General features: G+C 39.0%; 1 protein-coding gene across 7 annotated transcripts in view; it reads left to right on the top strand.

The window, feature by feature from the left end:
* Nucleotides 1-23,344, top strand: part of ZNF536 (zinc finger protein 536) — a 479,395-nt gene that overhangs the window by 55,090 nt on the left and 400,961 nt on the right. For all 7 annotated transcript variants that reach the window (XM_089539948.1, XM_089539953.1, XM_089539951.1 and 4 more), the window contains one exon: nt 15,871-15,945. The gene's annotated coding sequence lies outside the window, so the exon portion shown is untranslated. The remainder of the gene's footprint in view (nt 1-15,870; nt 15,946-23,344) is intronic.

Raw genomic sequence — 23,344 nt, forward strand, 5'->3', positions numbered from 1 at the left:
GTTTTTGATAAAGGCTTACCCCTCTAAATAGTAAAATAAAATTTAAAAAATCAGGGATATAGCTGTAAGCTCTGTAGTTAATGCCAATGTGGTTTATCACAGAGAATCTAATAATACCAAACGGTTGTTCACGCAACCCGCAGATATATGGATCACTCATAGCATTGGTTGCTTTTGCAAGGTAAAATGAATTTGTCCCAATCAGGAAGCCAATGAAGAAATTTGTTGTACTTTCTTACTGAAAATCCTTTCTGCATTTCCTCCAAGCTCAGAAAACTTCAAACAATTTATGCTGTGCTGTAGACATAACAGCAATAGAAACTGTAGTCATGGACTGCAGAAAATGTTAAGGAAGAGTTATAATAATCAAGATGGGAGGTTACGATAACAGGCAAAAGTTGGCAGTCTGTGTAGAGGAAGAAAGGACTTGGCCTTGAAAAGGTTCTCTGAGGAAGGTAGGGTCAATGTGCTATATGGATTAGAAGATGGCTATGAGAGAAAGGCAGAGAAGCAGTTTGGATCGAAGGAAAGGGATTTGATTGCCAGCAATAGTAAAGAAGCCGGGAAAAGAAAAGGAACTGTGAGGGAAAAGAGCAAAGGGAGAAATTTACAGTACAGTCCTATACAGGAAAAGGAAGATCTGTTGGACTCACTGGAGTTTGTGGGTATAAGATTGCAGCCCTAAGGTGTACAAGACAAATAAACCATTCTGTACAAAGTCCCATTGGCAGCCATCATTAAATAACAGGAGTCTTCCCTCTAGCATCACGGAATTGTTCCAGGAGAGGGAATTTCCTCTGAATGGAAATTTTGTGTGTGTTGCACTGTCAAACAACTCTTTTGAAAGCAAAACTCATAGATGCGGACACCACCAAAAAGACGAATAAAATGGATCCAGGAGCAACTCAAGCTTAAACTGTCCTTAAACCACAATGACTAAGTTGAGGCAATTGTTCTTTGGACCCATCATGAGATGACAAGAGCATGATAAGCTGGGGTAAAGATTTTACAAAGGATGACTCTTGACAAAGATTTAAAAAAAAGAACTTATGAAGTTTTAATATTTGGGAATATTTATCTAAAATAGTTTTTCAAATATTTCAGGTTTTTTAAAAAAAGCCTCTAAGGCAGCTTATGGGGTGTAAGTACAGTGTGCCCTTTCCTTATGTACGGAAACTGTTCCGGACTCTCCCCTCATGTAAGGGAAATACTGTGAATGCTAGAACCCCATTGAAAACCATGGGCCTTGTGCCCACGGTGGAACTCAGTGCATGAGCCATGGACATGTGCGCCATTGCCTCTTCCGGCATGTGGCTTTCAGCGTACGCCCATGTATGGCATGGGTGCACTGTAAAATAATGTAATATAATTCAGAGACATAGCCATGTTAGGACCTTATCACATGGAGAAAAAAGACGTGAAATAGATTTGGAATTGCAAATTCAAAAGTGGGTATTACCACACATAAAATCGCTGTCTCTATGACTGGGTGACTACAACCTGGGTCCCAGCCATGCTCAGCAGCCACTTTACAAAAATGGGAGCTTTCCGTTTTTGCAAAGCGAGCGGCTGAGCACAGCTGGGACCTGGGTTTCAGTTGCCTGGCGGCAGCAGTGATAATTTTATGTGAGTTAATACCCTCTTTTGAATTTACAATCCTGAACCTATTTTGTGTCTTTTTCTCCATGTGATAAGGTCTTTAGTCTAGAATATCAATATGGAAAGAGGTGTTGCACCTTTGAGACTAGCTGTGCAAAAGATGTGGTAGCATATGCTTTTGTAGGCTTTGTCCACTTCCTGAGATTCATTGCTCACCTCTTCCCCAGCCTGCTGGCCACCCATTGCCAGGCGAGACCAGGAAAGAGATGCTGGGGGGCAGACAGGGGAGCAAACCATGCAGCAAGGGGAGGCAGGGACAGAGAGGTGGGCCTTCTTGTTTGGACTTCCCTGGTGCTGGGGCTCCCTCAGTGGAGAGATCCAGGGAGGTAGGGGAAACTGGATGTGGTGTGGGCCCCATACCTGTCCATGGCATCAGCACCACACCATCACCCCCATAACTGGTGAGGAGCTTGACCGAGAGAGACTGACTGGCTTAACCCCCTCCCCATGTCATACCAGTATCATAGTAGATTGAGAGTTCTACTTTTCTTATTTATGATAGCTAATTTTGTGCACAGTATCACTTGTACTTACTTATTTTATGATCATTGAATACATTAGAAACAATCAAATAAATCTGTCCAGGATCCAATAGTGTACTTCCTCTGGATCCTGCTGCTTCTGCCAGAATCAGGTGATTCCCTTTGATCCGGAAGATGGGGAAATGCTCTGGAGCAGATTTTGGCTGGGAAAACAGACTTGGAAGGGAAGAAAATCCCAAACCAGTTAACACTGAGTGAGCAATTTTTCTGTTGGAGCTTGGTTTCCATTTAGTTAGAGCTTGCCTTCAAGGAGCACTAATTCCTAAAATGAGAGAGCACCTTATTATATGTAGGCAGTCTTCACAGGTCATTCTAGTTTCCCTTTGAAATATAAAATATTAGTAATGTTATACAACACTTGTGAATGCCGTGGTACTAATCTGTTGTACTTATTTGAGTTTACTGCATTGAAAACTAGCCCAAGCTGGACTCCAGCCTGTTGTGACACTAAAATATTCACCCTTAATCAAGTAATAAAAATAAATGCAGAAATGTGTTTTTAAGAATAGCTTTGAATTCTGTCCTAGCATTCAGGATGAGGGTTTTAATTAAAATAAGTGGGTTTTAAAATAAGTAGGCTTGTCTATGAACAAAAGAGATGGCAAACTTCATAAAACATTAGGGATTTTTAATGATCAAATGTCTTTCTTTTCTTTGATTCATCAGCATTTGGTCATCTTGAAAAATGACTCGTATGAGCACGCTTCCCTCTATACATTTTACCTTCCCTGTTTTTCTATTGTCTTCCCATGTATATTGATGCCCATCTGCTCCTAATGAAAAATACCTACATTTACAGCAGACACACAAGTGTACCTTGGGATAAATGTATTATTTATAAAGACCCATCATCACACCCACCCCTCACAGTTACATTTTATGCTTCGTGTTGGTGTACTCCTGTGTCTTGTTGGCAACGCAATTAGTTGCACCATGGGAAGCTACCAGGTTCAAAGCCAGCCATGTAAAATCTATTTCATCCCTTATTAATACGTGGGCCTTTAACATAAAATAAAATAAAATTAGATATAAAATAAAATATAAAGTAAAATATAAAAATAAAATATAAAATAAAAGCCACCCCGGCACCCCTTTGCAAATAATGTAGCACTACTCTTGAAAAGGAAAGGCATATGTGATAGCAGCTCAGCCGTTGTGTCCTGTCTTTTATAATTAATTATATTTATATAAACACATGCAAAATACATATGTCCTCAATCAGAAGTTTGGTGTTAAATGTGGAGTCATAGGTACACAAGACAGAAATATTTACTGTGACAGTAGAACTGGGATTTTAAACATTGGTACCTTGGAAATAATGTGACCAATTTTACTTTCTAACTTTTCACAGAATTGAAAATGATGGGATTATGCGGTTGAAAGGGATGAAAATCTCAACCCATTTAACTCCCTGCTGAAAGTAAGGAATGGCAATTCCTTTCTAACAAAATAAGTGGCACAATTTAGACCGTAAATGCTTTTCAAGGAGTGGTCATGGTTACAAAAGCTTTAGGTATCCCCCCGACCTCAAATATACTTAGATCTCTGATGCTTAAATGTTGGACTACACAGGCCTTTGATCTGATCAACCATAAATATATCCTCCAACATTTCACCAATGAAAACTGGGACAGCTGTGGCCAAGCAGCAGAAGAATATGATCAAGATGGCAAAAGTTATTAATGTGGAAGCATAGTAATTTAGGAGCTGTTACAGCAATTTGCTTTAGCCTGAGCCTACTGGGAAAGGCACAACTCTGTCCCCTCCCCATCTCTTTGCTCTGCTGAGTTATGAGTGCATTCCTTTCTGCCTTGAACACAGTTTGCACCAATTGAGGTAAACTGAGAATGTAAGGGGAAAGAAGGAGGTGAGGAGAGAAACTGATAAATTTTAAAAGCATCTAAAAAAGTGGGATGACAGAGGATTAATCTGGATTGTCCTTGCCAAACTGGGACAGTTGGTATGTATGCATAAGGTCTTCTCTTACATTCTTAATATCTTTTATTCACTGATTCACATTTCTGCAATCATTAATATGATAAACATTCGCTTAAGAGAAGAATAAAATTGAGGGTCTCGGTTTATCTGACCATTTAAATAAAAAAAATCAGTGTACATTTATCATATTTTTGTGAATGGCTCTAGTGACTGACACACATCAGTGTGTTTGTGTGTATGTGCTTACAAGTTACCTGTTGATATAAGGTGACTTCATAGAGTTTTCTTTGGCAAGGGACTCTGATAGAGGTGCTTTCCCCACTCTTTCTTCATTGGTGGTCTCTCATCCAAGTACTAAACAAGTCTGACCCCGCTTAGATTCCAAGATCAGATGGGCTCTAGTGCCTTTGAAGTATTTAGGGCCTCAGAGAAAGCAATACCATTGCTAAAATGAAGCATCCATTTTGGAGGTGTGAGTCCTCTTGAAGAAAATAAAGCAAAGCAATTGGGAAATCTGGGATATGAAAAAAAAATCTTGAGAATCAGAATAATGAATATGTCAGTGATGCAACTGTATATAATTTACCTAGCAGTTCAGTCAAGGTAAGTAACTTGTCAAACCCATCAATCTGCTCTGAGTAAGGCAGAAGGTCTGGTAAATCTTTTGTATTTAATTGCCAGGCTTTTGTAATCTGTGCTTTACGGATGGACATAAAGGATCCTGACAGATCATAGGTGCTATAGTAGAATCAAGAACTGGACAGACATAAAAGCAATTTGCAAGACCAACTGAACATGGTAAGGTGGGGTAAAGATTTTACAAAGAATTAAAACTTTTGAAATTTCAACCATTGGGAATATTTATGTAAAATAGTTTGTCACACCTTTCAGATTTTTTTTAAAAAACTCTAAGGCAGTTTATAAGATTTGTAATAAAATAAAATAATGCAAGATAAATACAAAAGTACAAACATCAAACCTGAAGAACATACAGGAGAATGGCTGGCATCCTGTTTGTAAATTCCAACTAGAGTAGACTCATAAAGTGAATTGTTTATTGATATGTCAACACATAGATAGAGCACATTATTCAAATGGGTCTGCTCTAGCTAGGACATAGAATCATAAAATCATAGAATCATAGAGTTGGAAGAGTCTACAAGGGCCATTCAGTCCAACCCCTGCCATGCAGAAAATCTAAATCAAAGCATCCCCGACAGATGGCCATCCAGCCTCTGTTTAAAGACCTCTAAGGAAGGAGACTCCACTACACTCCAAGGGTGTGTGTTACACTGTCCAACAGCCCTTACTGTCAGGAAGTTCCTCCTAATGTTGAGATGGAATCTCTTACCCTGGAGCTTGCATCCATTGCACCGGATCCTAATCTCTGGAGGAGCAGAAAACAAGTTAGCTCCCACCTCAGTATGACATCCCTTCAAGTATTTAAACAGGGCTATAATATCACCTCTTAACCTTCTTTTCTCCAGGCTAAACATCCCCAGCTCCCTGAGTCGTTCTTAATAGGGCATGGTTTCCAGATCCTTCACCATTTTAGTCGCCCTCCTTAGGACACATGGCTCCAGTTTCTCAACATCCTTTTTGAAATTGTGGTGCCTAGAACTGGACACAATATTCCAGGTGGGGCTGACCAGGGCAGAATAGAGTGGCACTATGACTTCCCTTGATCTAGACACTATACGTCTATTGATGCAGCCTAAAAGGTTTATAGGAAACTAAAACGACTAAGCAACAGTATCATAAAGGTAAACAGAAAGGTCTTCTGAATGTTTAATGGCCATTATATTATGCACAAAGCAAGCTACCCTAAAGACCATTCTGTGGAGGTCCCACTTCAAGAAGAGACTCAGGCTTTGTCTGCATGGGCTCTGGCATCATCCTGTTTGGATGAAGTAAATTCCAAACTCTGGTTCTGGCATGAACAGTTCAGATGACGTCTGGCACATTCTTCACCAGAACCAGGCGGTATCCTCTATTAGGGAGCCCTGGAGGTACAGTGGTTCAATGCTGGTACTGTAGCCAAAATGTTGTGAGTTTGATCCCACACGGCTCCAGGTTGATTCAGCCTTCCGTCCTTCCACTCAGAATTGTGATGGTCAGAGATGGAATTTTTCAATTGAATAATAGCCAAGTATGATAATAAGTTAATAATGTTCCTTCAGGGCTGTTACTTCAGGACTGCAATAACAGTAATAAGTAGTGATCTGATGGGTATTCAGAGGGACGAGTAAAGTAACAACTTCCTTTGGAAAAATTACATTCTGATCATTCTGAGCTGATATGGGTTATTTGCATAGAAAATATTGGTTCATAACTGAGTAGAGGCACAGGATTTCTTACCACTACATAATCTAACTACCATTTTTCTTCTAACATATTGTCTCCTATAAGTAAACAAGAACTCAGTCTTACATGAGACTGTCAGTGTGGTGCAGGTGAAAGTGAGCACTTGACGTTTTATGGTGTCTTACATTTACTGAAAAATCAGAGCTAAAAGAAACCTGACAACAACTTTCAGTTGATGGTTTCTGAAAGCTAAGTGTTCAATAGCCCTCAACATTTCCAATTTCTTCCTTATGGCACATAAGAAGGTGCATGCTAGCCAACTGAACAAAGCCTAGTGGAAGTAAAGCTTGTGAAGGGCCTCTTAATGCATGTGCTTAAGATGGACAGAAAATGTTCCTGAGCTGTGAAGTTTTTGTTTCAGTCTTTCACGTCTCCCGCTTTGTAGAAAATGGACAGGGTTGATGATGGTATGAGAGTGATGAAATTATTTGAAGGGGGAATACTATTGCAGTTTGGGATAGGGATGGAAGAATTGTTCCATGTAATTTTCATGTGTTTTTAAGTCAGTTGTCTTTTTCTTTTTTCTTTTCTTTTTTGCAGGAACATTTACACTTAGGTATATCTGTGTGTTTTAAATGTGTTTTCTCCCAAAATACACATTTCTAGATATTTTATTTCAACAAGTAGATTTTTATTACACAGAGTATATGTTAAAATTGATTGTGTTTGAGCCTTAAATTGTGTTGTAAAATTTGCAATATATGAAGCCTGATGGATGACTAAAGCTCAAATCTGCACATTTGTCCTGGAGCTTCAGAGAAGGTCAGTTTCAATCAGAATTTTCAAAGCTCAAATAACTCAAGATTCCCTAGTTTTAGACTCTGATGTTGACCCTTCCCCCAAGACAATGTATCTTTGACGAAAAGTCAATTTTAATCTGTGTTTGAAAGTAAGAAGTAAAATGAGGGTAGGAATACCATAGGGGCTTTGTTTTGGCTGAAAAAAAAATGAAAAGAACAGTTAAGCGTTATGTGATAAATATGTTCTCTGTGGCAGTAGGAAGACTTTCTTTTCTACAAGAGGAGTGGGAAAAACCAAATAAGTCCTCCTGAGCCATAGTCTTTAGGGAGCATCATCCCTTGACTTGTGTCTATGCCGCAAAGATTTCTGACAAAAATGAAAAAAGGGACTTTCTGCTCTTTTAAAGCCAAGCAACACAGTTTGGTTAAAACATTTTCAATTGAGGCTGGATCCACACTAGCAAAAATATCCATACTCATCTTGAATCCAATGCTGTTGGGACATATGATGCACACCTGTTTTCACAGTGAAAGCACTTCTTTTGGGCTTTCAGGCTGATGGCTGAATCCAAGAGTATCCCCAAACTGCAAACCTGAGTTTTCATGGTTAGTTTAACTCCATCTAACAAAGGCTGAATTCCTGCTCTCAGATCTGTCTTCAGACTGATCAGGAGCACCTCTTTGCCCTCATCCAGTCCATTGCAGCTGCTAGGCACCAGTTAGGTATAGGAACAGCTTTCTTGGAACTAGGTGGCAAGAAGTAATAGAACTGGGTATCATGAACATACTGGTGAAGGCCCATGGAAAAATTAGGAAAAAAACCCACATTTTTTTTGTCCGTGTTTTCCCTTAATCATGCTAAAATAATACTATGATTCAGGAAAAACATGGACAAAAATATTTTTCCCTAATTTTTCCGCGGGCCTCAAATTTTTAGAGACACCTGACCTCCAAGCTCCAGTCAACCAGAAATTTCATTTATATATTAAATTGCATAGGGGACAAAATAGAACCCTGAATGGCCAAGGAGTCAAACTGGAATCTCCCAGCTCTAAGAGCACCTCTCCAATAAAGAACAGAGGCATGGCTGTTTATAATAACTATGAGTTTCTGTTAAATGGTATCTGGACACACACATGCTGCAGGGCACACTTGGCATCTTGCTGTCTGTGCTGGATGGGATGATGGTAATGGATGGGATGATGGAAAGACTGACAGTTCTTTCATGGAGAGACTCTAAGTCTGGTGAGATTTAGAGCCACTGGGACATTGATTGTCTGCAGGTTGGTGGGGGAATCGATTATGAGAATCTGCTTCAGAAGGCTGTTGGATCTCTATGGAGACTTTCCTGTCAACATAGCAGAAAATTCTGTTAGAAGTCTGGTTGATCTTTTGAATGAGAGTGCATATGATTGCTCCTGAGTGTCCCCTCTTGCAGAGTGTGCCCAAACCAGATCTCTGGCAGGAATGAGATGGGTGAGACTGCATATACAACAACATTGATAGCAAACTTGAAAAAAGTTACCAAGCATGTGTTAGAACCTCTTTAAAGAACTATTTCATGGCAGTGGAAGCAGCAATCATTCTTCTCTACTACCACTAAGTTTGCAAAACAAACAGTGCAGCAAGCTTTTTTTGAATGATCATGTGCTTATTACTCTATGGCCCATGATAAGAGAATGTAGACCACTGTACAGTTTGGCGTGAAGAATTTGCACAGCCCTTTGCTGATAAAATTGCTCAGCTCTTTTATGACTTGGGCACTATACACTATACGACAGTTGCAGAAGATATCATTTTGGTCTTTGCATACTTTTCTGTCCGTAAAGCTTGAAGATGTAGACATGGTGAGAGTCATCAGGTGTGCAGTAGACCATTGCTCTTCCTGGCTCTTAACACTTGCCAAGTGGTTGAAGGGACTGATCAATGCCTCTTCACAGCAAGGCAGGGTCCCAGCGTGACTAAAAGAAGCAGTTATAAGAGCTTTATTATTGTTTCTGTTTTTAAAGAGCCCTCCCTGAATCCCATCATACTAAATAATTCTCTTGGTATGTGTCCAATATTCCATTACTAGACAGGATACTGGGGTAACTGGTGTCTTCCCAGCTCTAGAAGTTCCTGGATGAAAAGGATTATCTTCATCAGTTTCAATCTGTTTTCTGGCTTCCTTATAGGATGGGGACACTTTTTGGCTCTGGAACACTTTAGGAATGACCCTGTTCTTTCCATTGGCAGTCAAAGCCTTAGAGAATATAATAATACAAATAATACAAATAAAATTATTCCCACAGGCTTTTGGGAACCGTTTTGAAATGAAGGGATTTAACAGGTTTCTGTACTGTTTTTTTTTAATTTATGTTCTAAATTTGTTCTAATGTTACTGATATTTTAATTACTTTTTAGTTATGATTTCTTGTATGTTTTTATTTATACTGTATTTTTATACAGTCCCAGTTCTAGGGAAGGGAATAATATAAATAAAGATGATGCCAACAACAACAATTCATATCATGTCCTTCTTGCTGCACTACATGTTTCTTTAAATAAGTAGCACCCAAAGGTGTTATTTACTTAGGTTGCAGCTACACAATAGAAATAATGCAGGTTGACAATTGCCCTGGCTCCATCCTAAAGAATTCTGGGGTTGGTAGTTTTGTGAGGCACCAAAACTTTTGGCAGAGAAGTCTAAAGGCATTGTAAATCTACAAATCCCAGGATTCCATAGGCTTGGAGCTACAACACTTAAAATGGTGTCAAGTGACATTATTTCTACAGTGTAGATGCACCCTTAAAGTAATTTGAATGCTTACTTTGGGGCTAGGTGAAGGGTTATACAAGATAACTAATTCTGAACATATTAGTTTAAATCACCTTTATCAACATATATGTTCATTTTTGATATCTCCAGTTCTTGCTGTTTCATCAAATTTGACAAGGTATGATAATCTGAAAGGGGCCATATGTGTGCATGTAGTCACTTTCTCACGAAGACTTAACCCCAGAACAGTTTGAGAAGAATAGCTTTCCATATATAGTGTTGACATGTTTGCTCCTATCACATTACTTGAGAATTTAAGCGGTGGTACATAGTGGTCACTTCTTTTTATCAATTGTCATCAAACTTGTTTGTGGTGTTTGATTAAGAGACAGTTATAAGAACTTTGCTTTAGGTTTTGATAAAAGCCCTCCCTGAATCTCCCTATACTAACCAATTATCAACAATTGTATAATATTCCTAAATCATTGGTTATTCTCTATGGAAATGAAATCCTATTCACACATGCTTGGAAGTTCATTTTCTTAACCTCTCTGGCTGCTCTGACTGTAAGAGGGAATCCAGTGCAGCACTGCAAATTTCCTTATGCATACAGCTTCCACCTGCAACATGGAGCTGGTAGCTGGAAGTAAAACCCACTGTTACTTTCCCATGTCCTAGTATAAACAGTTCTCCTGCTTATCCAAACTTCGCTTATCCAAATATGTTGGAAGTTAGCTGGTGTGTAGAACTACAGTGTGTGTGCCAAGGCACTGGGCTGATAGTTACTCATGATGTAAGACATCAAGACAGGCATGATTCGCTACCAGTTTGGATGGAACTAAGCAAGACTAAAATAATGAAGTACCTAAAGTCAAATGTATATTAAACTATGATGATGTTGGACATATATAACATATAATCCATCAAGGCATATCTAGCCGACCAAGCATTTACAGAAACCCATCAGGGACTCAGTAAACTACTTTTCCTTTCTGTCAGCATGATATTTTTGAAATTGGTATGTCAGATACTTGTAAGACCATAAGACCTAGCTAGTAGACTACGTTTGGCTTTGCATGGACTTAGTATTATTTTGATGTAAATATTTCTTTCTCTGGAATAGAGTTTTAAGGTTGATGATATGCTGGAATTCTCTTTGAGCTACAGTTGCTCTCCTACATTCATGGGAGTTAGGGGCATGACAGTGGAAAAACCATAACTATAAATAAATATAAATAAAAATTACAAATGCTATATTTTTAAACTAGAGAGGACACTTCTGTAGGAATCTCTATGTCCTCCATTGTGACTCTGTGCTCAACCTCTGCCAGAAGTCATAAAGGCAACATATTAATCAAATCCATGAATGATCAAATTTGCAAAGGTAAAACTAGTTAATGTGTGTGAGGGGGTGACCATATAGCTGGACTTTGGGGTGATGATTGTTGGGTGAGTGATTGGTGTAGAAATATGTGCAACAGGCAGGGGTATGGAAATAGCCATGTTAGTATTGTATTATTTGGCAGCATATACCGGGAATTTCACACAAGCAGTCTGTGATTTGGACATGTATTTCCAAAGCTAGCATTCACTCATTTTGGTCCAATCTGCACTGCAGAAATAATGCGGTTTCACATTCCTTGACTCCATCCAATAGAATCCTGGGATTTGTAGTTTACTGTGGCACCACAGTAAACTACAACTCTGCTTTCTGGCAGAGAAGGCTAAATATCTCTCAAAACTACAAATCTCAGAAATTCAAAGCAGTTAAGGTGGTATAAAACTACATTATTCCTACAGTACAGATGCATCCTTAGTCTAAGTCCAGGTTGTGTGTGTGTGTGTGTGTGTGTTGTTATCTTTGTTACACATACAGCTGTACATAAATGACCTTTGCAGTGCATTAATACGCAAGAGTTAAATCAGAGCTCTGGAGTCAGTATGTCAAACTTTTGACTCCAGCATCAAATTTTTTTTACTGCCTGATTCCAATTCCAATTCCTTCATGAACGGCAAATGCGTATTAATTAAAAATAACAAATTTCCTGTAGTAAAATGGTAGCATAAGACATTTGATCACCATCACATGGCTCATCGGGCTACTTAGATTGACAGACCATTAAATATATTTATTTGATTAAAATTTATGAACAAGAAAACTTTTCTAAAATTGTATGGCAGTAAATATGCAACACACTATGCATTTAATGTTATGAGCTTTTATTTTTGGACTTGGTACATTTCTACTGCCTCCAGCTCTTCCTGAAAAGTTTTTGGACCAATTCCATGACTCCGACTCCACAGCCCTGAGTTAGCAAAGGTTAATTTTCAGCAGTTTAAATGTACACATCCCTTAGTCATATCCTGAATAATGCTCAGAATTGCAAGCAAACAAGGGAGGCATTGTGCAAGCCAACAGACAACATCTACTATATATTATCATCATTTTATTTTATTTTTATCTGCTGGAAAATTTTGAATGCTTTGCCTGGGAACTTGGGCTGTGTCTGCATGGTACAAATAACACATCCGTCTCCCCACCATCCTCCTGGTGATCAGTCCAGATTACATAAGACCTATTCTCTGATTCTGGTGAAGGCTGTCTTGATGGTGTATGGCCAATTCAGCATGATATACCACTCCTGAAACATACTATATCTTAAAAACTCATCTTTTGCTCCATATCTTCCAGAGCTCTCCAGAGCAATTCTGGGTGGCTGTTTGCAGTGTGTCCCCCTGAGATCAGAATGTTGTGCCCAGCCATATGATAGATGCTGGGTTCCTCGTTTTTGGCCTCAGAAGAAGTGATTTGTTCAGCTGCCAATAGGCAGCACAGTGGGATGCATGTGTGAACAGCTGCCCAACATTGCTCTGGAATACCCAGGTAATGGGGGGACTTCGGGGAAGATTTGGGGCCAGAATACACCAGGCTGCTACTGGAATATTCTGGCCCATGTAGGCATGGCACTGGTCTGCTCATTTGAAACATAGGTTTTGTGCCACCAACAACAACAGAATGCTTTTATATATTGGGAAAAAACGATATACTAAGGAAGGTGGTTTGTATGATATCATATCATGTTAAGTGTGCCAGGGGCTGGTGGTGGTCTATGTGAGGTTGTCCTTGTCATGGAATGCATTATGGGAGATCATGCTTTTGAGTGTATATATATATATATGCACGTGTGTGTGTGTGTGTGTGTGTGTGTGTGTGTGTGTGTGTGTATTACTTCCATTATAAGACCATTATTCCATTTAATAAGAAATAGTTTTTTCCCCACCAGGATAATACCCTGCATACAGAATTTCAAAGCATCTGTAATACCAATTGTTGAAGGAGGATCAATTAGGCAATTGCATGTTTGTGTAACCTCCCCCCTCACATTCATATATTTCTCCCCATGTCCAGTACATGTACATTCATATTAAAGTACACCATCCACATGGTAATGTGCACCGTAGTGGCTTTGGGCATAGGAAGGAGAGGAGGAGAAAAAGAGTTTGAGACAATTAGAGATTACCACAACTGTATTGATTACAGCTTTGTATGGTTTGATGCATAATAAAGTGCATGCCAGTCAATGGTCTTAACATCCTGTTGGAAAACCTTCTGGGTCCCACCACACTTTTAGCTGCTAGGTGCTTTGCCCCTCCCAGACTGGGAGCCCTTGAGCTGGCCAGTTGCCTATGGGCCTCACTTGCTAGGACCCTCCTTTGGGAGCAGATAAGACTTCTAGGTCTTTCCAGAAATGGATCCATACTAGTTGTAACAATATCTCACACATGAAGGTTGTGAGGGGAGAAAAACAGCATGCATTAATACTGTGAAAACAGAAGATATTTGGTTTGGGGAAGGTGAAAATTCCAAAAGCAAGAGGCGTATTATGTCCCATTGCCATCAGTTACTAGTGGCAAAGGCAGGTAAATAGTGTAGGAAGGCAGGTGGGGAAATCAGACAAAGAGGTGAGGTATTTTGCCAGGAAAACCCTGTGTTAGGTTCACCTTAGGGTTGGCATAAGTCAGACTTAAAGTCACACACCAATGCCAAAGCTAGGTTGAAGGCAAGCATGCTATCAGAGGTTTGACCTCCAGCCCCCACTCAGAGGTACTGGTGGGGTTTCTAAAGATGTTTTCAGGTAAAGCCATCCTAGAAGATGGCATTGATGCACCCAAACCTGGCCCAGACCAGCCTGTCATGAACTAGAGATCCCTAGGTCAGGGGGAACCTAAGCAAGCTGATAGGCTTGTAGTGATTTTGGCGGAATAGAATCTGTCACCCACATCTATCTAATATCCTTTGGCAACTCTTTAAGAATTGGTCATCTGGTTGCTAAACATATGTGGCACATATTTTACCCTGTAATTGGCCCTTTACAATAATCTGGGACCAAACTGTGTTGCACCGATCCTTTCTGAAACCGAGAATTGCAGTGTTTGATAAGAACTTCAGTAACTGCAGCGCCAGGGAAATATCATTACTGTTTTATCATTCTGTTCGCTGAGCTCAAATAGAATTATCATGTGAATTGTTTCCCCTCCATCCCCTTGAGATCGCAGTTCTGTTGTGCTTTACACTTGTTTCAACCATGCCATGAATTTAGGCTGCCTTTCCCAACAAAGGTCACAGTGTGACCAGCCACAAATAGTCATCTGTGTTAACGAAACACTTTAGTCCCATCTGTAACCCATTCTGATGCAAGTGTAAATCTCATATAGACAAATATGTTTTTCAGACTGGATTTACATACATTTTATGGATTAGAATTAGACACTATGCTTTTATTATAGTCCAGGGCTAACTAGGTTAAAGGGTTTTCCTTGAACATTCATGCAGACATTTCTTTAGAAAAGATTTTTTTCCCTTTTGCATCTTTTTCCACACATTAAAAACAAGCCCTCGCTATATAAAATCAAAGAGAAAAGGGGCTGAGAAACAACAATAATTTAAAAGCAGTACACAGACCTTGGCGTTCACAAGTTTTAAGGATTTAGAGCCTCTTTTTGGCTTTGCGAAATTAAAAGGTTAGCTATGAATAACCACAATCATATCTTTTCTTTTGTCCATATTTAATTCAAATGAGATTGCTCCATATTGACTTCTAATGCTAAAAGGCCACCCATCATGGAATCCCTGCAGCCAATGAAGCAAGCAAGTGAATGCTTTCTTAAATGATGCTAATCAGTCTAGAGAGGCTTGCCCTCTATCCCCATCAGTATTCCGTAATTCAGATGTGCTGATAACCTGAAATTGAATGTGTCAGTATGCAGACATGTGAAGAAAAAAGGAAACTAGAAGGCAAAAGAGACAGCTAGAGAGACAATGTCTATTTGTGATCCCCCCCCCTCCTTTCAGAGTTGAGATGGAAAAAAGGAGCGTTGCAAGTTGCTCTCAAAATTTTTATTGCAAGCTTTAAGGAGATGTGTTAAATGAATAAATAGGCTAGACACTTCATTTCCATAAACTGCCTGGCAAATAATAATGAAGATTTCTTTTTTTATTAAAAAAAAAAGAAACACAGAAATGCATTTTTAAATGTGAGATCTTTATATTTGTAAAACTCACTGTTCAGATATTAGCATTTCAAGCTAAAATTTGGAAAACAATCTTGCCATTGTTGTGAAGAGGAGTGCCTGCCTCTGCTGTGTCTCCAGCCATCTGTATTAAAATTGTGTTTATCAAAATGCTGGTCAAATTATTTAAAGTAGATGTGGTGTTAGATTTACGCAGGCGTTATGGACTTCAGAAGCAACAAGAGATGTAATGATTTGTTGATCTTTTCAAACATTGACTGACTTTCTGCATGTATGTGCATATATTGGAGGGAATTATGTTCAGTAAATTTGATGTATGCTTTTATTTCTTTGTCAGATTTGCTTCTCACCTTACCTCCAAGAAGTTTAGGATGGTGTAAAATGGGCAAGATCATCACAACCACATTGTAAGGTAGGTTGACAGAAGCACAGACTTGTATCTGGGTGTCTTTGGTCCAATACTGTGTATGTTTTTGTGTTGTCTGTCATTAGATAAAGTATGGTTGAAGATTTGAAGTGGAGAAGTATCATTCGAATGGCTATTATGGTATTAGAGCTGTCATATGAGGCAGAGGCCTGGGAGATAAGCATTTAATCCCAGCTAATTCATTTCTTCTGTGAGGGTGCATACACAGGTTGTATTTCTAGTGAGTACACATTGCAGTATCATGGGTATGTATATATGATCAATACATATTGTGGAAACTGTAGTCACACACATTTATCCATGGCTGGCATCCAGAGTGAATGCATAGTTAACCAAAGTCATGGAGATATTTCAAGCACCACCATTCAGTGAGTGTGTAGTGCAGGGTTGATACTTATACCTATTAAGAATGTAGAATTTGGAACATCCTTGAATGGTTTTGTATTTGCAGGTACCTTGGCATCACACACTTCACATGTTGGTGTTGTGAGACGAATGGGTGTGATGGTTATAGATGGCATGGAGCAGAGTGAGATCTCATAAAACTCAAGAGCGGTTTGATATTAAAGATGGTGACATATTAATTGTCATCAAACCAATTTATTAGCTAAGTAAGACTAATATGGATTGGATAAAAATGAATATGAAAGGCCAGTGCCCCTGTTCTTGCATAAGTATTTAAGCAGAGCAGAAGCTCACTACAGGAAACAAGATAGAGGTACTTTTGAGCATTCACATTATCCGAAACAATTAACTCTAGCTAGATTTCTACTTTGACTGGACCCCTGCCTTGTAGTTTATTGTGGTTAATCTAGCTCTGCTTGAATAGGTTCTTTCTTTTTCTTAGTATGCCGATAGTGTAGAGCTCTTACTTTCTTCATTTTTCCATCTATAGCAAAGGAGATGTCAATAATACATTAAAATAAATTAATAGCTTTCATTGACATGTCCAGAAAGATAATGCTGGTAGATTTTCTTTCTCCCCACCCATTAGACACTTCCAATGTGAACGCATGTGATGGAGAAATTATGGCAATAAGTCAGTAACTTTCATGCTCAAAGACAGTAGCAGATTTGCTCCCCCTCTCCTCTGTCTGAGGCATTTTAAGAGGCCTGTCCATTTTGAGCACTGCAGTTCAAAGTGCCAAATGGGGCAGTATGGTCTTAAATGCGCAAACATAAAATGACTGAGTGCATCCCACGCAGAGGAACAGAAAGGAGTCCACATATGCATATTAGATCAGTGGGGACCTCTTAATGTGTCTGCTTGTTTAGTAAGAGCATGAACTTGTTTCTCTACCTTTGGGGAACTAGGGATGAACATTAATCTCTAAAAATATAAATTATACTGATGAAAGACATAAAGTGAGCACAATGGAAATGTAAGGTTCTTATCTCACCATGTGACTGAACACTTGGACTCGTTAAACATAATGTCATTGATTGGCTGATGCAAAAAAAAATGGTCTGAAGGTTTGAATATATTTGCTTATATTGACATAGAGACACAATGCTTGGAACCGAGGCTCTGTTTACATGCGATCGCTTACTGTAGTTCAGAGCTAGAGTGCCTTCTTGCTAATTCTGTCTAATTGAACTGATTTTATTTGATTATTTCATGCACACATACTTGTATGCAAGCATGTGTGCATATGCATGTGCGTGCACACACACATGCATACAAAGATACTGCACTGATAAATAAAGAACTCTGGTTAAATAATCCACTTTTGTCTGACAACAGAATCGGTTATAGAGGTGCAAATATGCAGAAAGCTATTTGGAAATGCATCCTCGTAGTTGTCAGGTTTTATTATGCAGGAAGGTGTCATGTTTGTTACGAAGCTGAGTGCAGATGGCAGAGTGGAAGAAATGGATCACTAATTTTAACAATGATTAATGAACAGAGATAGAAAATGAATTACATTGGACTATTGGAGGCAAGGAATATTTTTGAGAAAATTTTGACTCATCTGCTCTGCTGTTCTCTGTAAATTATTTTCTGAAATTCTATATGTTGTCAACAGTTGACTGCATTTTCCATTACTGTCTATTTCTGTTCTTAAGTACTTTTGTGTTATTAGAGATACATAATTTCAAAATACCAATACATTCCTGATTACTTAGAGGAAATATATGTAAGACTATGAATGTTCCAAAGACCCTAGCCATAAATATCCTGTTTTATAATAATCTTCCTTCCTTCCTTCCTTCCTTTCTTCCTCATCTCATCACTGCATTAAGAATGTTTGGTGTGAGAAGAGAAATAGATGTGGGAGAGGTGAAATTATTCAGAATGCCGATGAATAAAGATACATATGCAAAAGTTTTAAAGTATATATGTCATGGAGGCAGGCTTTATTTTGTCATCTGTCTTCTAGCGTTAAATGCCTACTTCTGCTTTTGTCCATTCAGATAGTTTCATCTAACCTGGAGCTCTTTCACACTACACAATTACATTGTTAATTTCTCTTGTGTATCCTCCAACTGTCCCAACTTTCATCCCAGTTTTTCAGCTGCTTCTACAATGTCCCAGTTTGTCTCTTCCCACTTTGCGCCTTTGTCTTCATCTTACTTGACTCACAGCAACACAAAAGTGCAACAGTACTCTGCATTCAATTAACTCAAGAGAGAGGAGAGGAGGGAGCTGAATCTTGCCTTCCCAGTAAGTTCAGGCAAAAGCAGACTGTTGCAGCCTCTCCTAGCTTATGTATTCTTCCCGACTGATAATTTTTGCCATCTTGACCACACACTGATGTGATTTGGCCACACATTGCCAAGTGTTCATCTGGGAAAGGTTGGAAGATAGGCACTTTATCTGCCGTGGCAACATTTTGTGGAGTCCTAGTGCCTGCAGTCTGGTGAAGTATTTAGAAACCTTCAGCTGAGAATGCTGAATTTCCATCCTTAAACTGCAAACAACAGGATCCTATAGAGTGGAACCATGACAGTTAAAGTGGAATCATACTGCTATACCTGTAGAGTGTGAAAGTGCCCCTGTTTTAACCTGGCTTCCTTTCCCCTCCAAAAAAGGCTTTAGTCTACATCGGTTATGAATCTAATAAATGAACCTAGTATTTGTCCATTTTGATCAATGGAGGATTCATTAAAATAAAATCCTTGTTCTTAGTTAATAATATGATCCAGCCATCAAAGCCATAGCAATTGGGAAGGTGAACTGGGTTCCTGACCAAGCAGAGAATTTAAAAAATGACTTCCTTACTCAGAGTGTACCACTTTTAGTCTCTTCAGTATTTATTTTTATACTGTCTAAGTCTATTTGTCTATATTGCTTACATCTGAAAATTTCAAATCAGTGTGCAATAATAACAAAATACAGAAGAGAAAAGCTATATAAAATGAAGACAATGCATTTACATTAAGCCAGTAAATTTGTGGTGCTCTTTATTATTTGTTTGTTTTACATACATTTTTCACATGGTAGAAGGGATAGGATGGCCATTCATGTATCTCTCCTGCCCCCAGGAAATAAAAAGGGGACAAAGGAGACAAAGACTTTCATTAAATATGAATGTGCTTATCCATGTGTACATATACAAAATTAGGAATAATTATTGCAGTTTAGAAAAACATAAAGTAATCTCAACCTACAGGTAAGTGGTAAGTGGTCCATTAGCTAGTTGTGGATGTAGATTCTTAAGGCTGTTTCTGCTACTTCTCATGTTTTCTTTTCTTTAATCTAAATTTGAACTGAATATACTTTTAGATACAGAATCCCTCTAAATAAGATCACTATCCCGCAAGAACTCTTCACACAGAAGACTGCTGTTTCTAAAGTAGATGCCCACTGCTTACAAAGGGACTCTCTTAGTTTGATTCTTAAATGGAGGATCAAAAGCCCTATATGTATTTAAGGTATTTATAGAAAGTCTTTCAGACTGAAAGCAGGCATCCATGATGCTGACAAAAAGTAAAATTTAATTCAGATTACACATATTATTTTTTAAAAGCAATGATGATTTTTGAAGACTCCCAGGCAGATGGGGTGAGGATGATGATGCAAAGTGTTCACCTTGTGTATGTGTGTGTGTGTGTGTTTGTGCATGCTCATGTGCATCATACCTCCATTGATTTGGGGGAATCAGTCTTAATTAATCCTCTGTTGTCCTATTTTTCAGCTGCTTTTAAAATGTCCCACTTTCTTCTCTCATTTCCTCCTTTGTCTTTGTCTTATTTCAGTTGCTGCAAACTGAGTTCGAAGTGCAAAAAGTAGTTTGCACTTCACTAATTCAGTGAAGGAGAAGGGAAAAGCGAAGGGAGGAGAGGAGGAATCTTGCCCTCCCGCATAGAGTCAGGCAAAACAAAAACTACTAAATCCTATCGTAGTTGGTGTGGTCTTCTTCACTAATAACTTGTGTGGTCTTGACCATACGCTGATGTTGCATGGGCACACGTGTCCTGGTTTTCATCTATGAAATGTTGAAGGATATGTGTATGTACACAATATTAACTATATTGGTGTGACACATATAAGTTTATCACACAGGGCTCCTGGCACGCAAATGGAATGGTACAAAAGGGGCCGGGCAGGGAACAGAATGGGTGAAGAACGCATTTTACCGCACACCAGAATGCCACCAGAAGTCTCCATTCCATTCCATTCCCCATCCGTCCCAAAGGAGGCGATTTTTGAGAACTGTTCAGAACAGTTGCCTACATAGAGAAAGCCGAACAGCTTGCAAGAAGGAAGATCGTGTTTTACTACTTATAAGAGAAATGGAACGGGGACTTCTGGCAGTGGCGGAGGTATTGTGGTGTGTGGTAAAATGTGTCCCCTACCCATTCCGTTTCCCTTCCTGGCCCCTTTTGTACCGTTCCATTTGCATGCCAGGTGCCCTGTGTGATAAACATATGCATCTAGTTCATAGCTAATAGTTAATTTGTCATTAACTCTATTGGAAACTACATCATTTATGACCCGTTTTCTCATATTAACACTAAACTTGTATGAATTAGTATCTGGACCTGCCTCTTTTTTAATAAAGGCATCCATAAAGATCGGGATCTCCTAATATGAGAATATGAGAGCTTTTGTCAAGTAACCATCTTGTAAATGGTTACTTGGTCATTCAATTTTAGCAAGTAGAACTCACTTTTGGGCAACTAAACAGAGAAACCTTACAAACTTTATGTTTACTTTAAAGCTTCTTTTAGGCTTTGTATAGACAATCTGGTTAGTAAAAGTATTTGTCTAGTAACCTTTCTGGACTTAATAGTATGACAATCTTAATAATTGCTGCCATTGCTCAAAAGACACATAGTGGGGAGTTACCTGTTGCTTTGAAAGTTTCAGACCTGATTCCTCATAAGCAATATGGCATTAAGTGACCAGTCCTTTTTGTTGTTTGCGTTCAAGTCATTTCTGACTATGGTCACCCTAAGGTGATGCTATCATGGGGTTTTCTTGGCAAGATTTGTTCAGAGCAAGTGTCAGGTTTCATTGCCTCAGTCTGAGGGTGAGAGTGCATGACTTGCCAAAGGCCACCCAATGGGTTTCTGTGGGCAAGTGTGGATTTGAACTTTGGTCTCCAGGAGTTCTAGTTCAACACTCAAACCACTATACAATGGTGGTTCTCAGTCACTTATGGCTTATTTATAGTTACACCTTGTGAACAGAAGACCTCGCTGTGATCTTCACAACGTATTAAAGAAGACTCTTCATTCTCCCCTTTTCATCGTTCTGTTCTGGGCATATAGTGAGGCATAAAGATTGATCTGAAGTTTATTCCTAGTTTGAAATAGAAGATGGGATTGTGATTTCTTTTACAATTCTCTCTACGTGGCTGCCTCAGGATTGCCAAAATAAAAGCTGAAGAAAAATTTAAACATCTTTATGAATGATTCGGTGTCTAGTATTTTGCATGTAATTATGGTCCTGATGGGAACATATTTTAGAAAAACAACTACGGGAACAATATGAATCCTGCTCAGGTTACATAGCATATGCTAAACACTGAGAAAACATACACAGTGCTTTAGTGAACAAGGTAGGGAAATGCTCCAGGGAGCCAATTTAGAATGTGACTTAAGGCAAGCATTGCTTTTTGTGCCTTTTCTCCCTAAACAGATAAAATAGCAGCATTACTTGGCTTTCCCATGTAAGAGCGAGAGGTGACCCATTCGGGGACAGCATCTACATAGAATGAACATGCAAGTGGCTCAAATGCTGAAGACCCCCCCCCCCTTTTTTTTTTGGAAAGTATAATGTTAGAATCTCCTTTCTGACATGTGAAGCATGGTGTGCCTCACCTCTGATAATATATGTACATGGCTTATTCCAAACTATCCTAGCTTGGGATCAGAGAAGGTTCTTCAGAATGAGGGATCCAAGCACTGGGGCTTATAAGTCAGTAACACAATCCACAGCAGAAGTGCAGTAACTATTAGGATCATCTGGCAGGTTGATAGTCAAGGCGGGACATCTTCACCACTGTTTCTGTCCTCCTACTGGGACATGATATTTTGTTGTTAACTACCCTCAAGTTATCCTGACTCATGGCAACCCTGTGGATGAGACATCTCCAAGATCCCATATCCTCTATTTTCTGTTATGCATGCAGACATGCTGACATGGAAGTGCACATTTCACCACCCATTGAATAATGTGGGGCATGACCGTTCATGCTTTTCCCTACCCTTGGGGGGGGGGGGGGAAGGCAGAATCAAACCACCATGGATGGGGAAAGTCCACTATATAGATTTCCCTGACAAACACTATCAGATGCTGTACACTAGTTTTGTAATTGTAACAAAACTTGAGATTTTTCTCAGTAGGATTGCCATAATGCTGGGATAGACTTGGCAAAACACATCAAGGCAGATATCATGGACTGCCAAAAAGATAAGTGAATGTGCATTAGAGCAAATCAAACCTGAACTCTCCCTAGAAGCCAAGATGACTAAATTGAGAATGCCATACTTTGGATATATCACAAGAAAGCAGGACCCATGAGAAAAGACATTGGCGCTTGATAAGGTTGCAGACAGTAGGAAAAACAGAATACCCCATTAAAGGTTGTCAAGGAAGCCATGGTCCTGAATTTGCAAGACTTGAGCAGAGTTGCTAATAAGAGGGTGACTATGAGGTTTCATTCATATGTCAAAGTCACAATTAACAACAACATGATTAAATATTATTGGATGTCCAAATAGGGACAAAAATACCAATTTCTTTTACATTTACATTAAAACCTATACTATATATATGACAAGTAATAGGTAGAAATTAATGCTGGAATTGTTGAAATGTGTGGAGACACACAACTGAGTTTTATTACTTCCATTTCGTTCGTATTAACACATGTAATAGAAACGAGAGAACTAGGAGAGATTTCAAAGGCATCCAACTTCCAACTTGTGTCTT

The sequence above is a fragment of the Sceloporus occidentalis genome, unplaced genomic scaffold, assembly GCF_023333645.1.
Source record: "Sceloporus occidentalis isolate IW3139 unplaced genomic scaffold, rSceOcc1.0.p SCAF_10, whole genome shotgun sequence".
NCBI classification, from domain to species: Eukaryota; Metazoa; Chordata; class Lepidosauria; order Squamata; family Phrynosomatidae; genus Sceloporus; species Sceloporus occidentalis.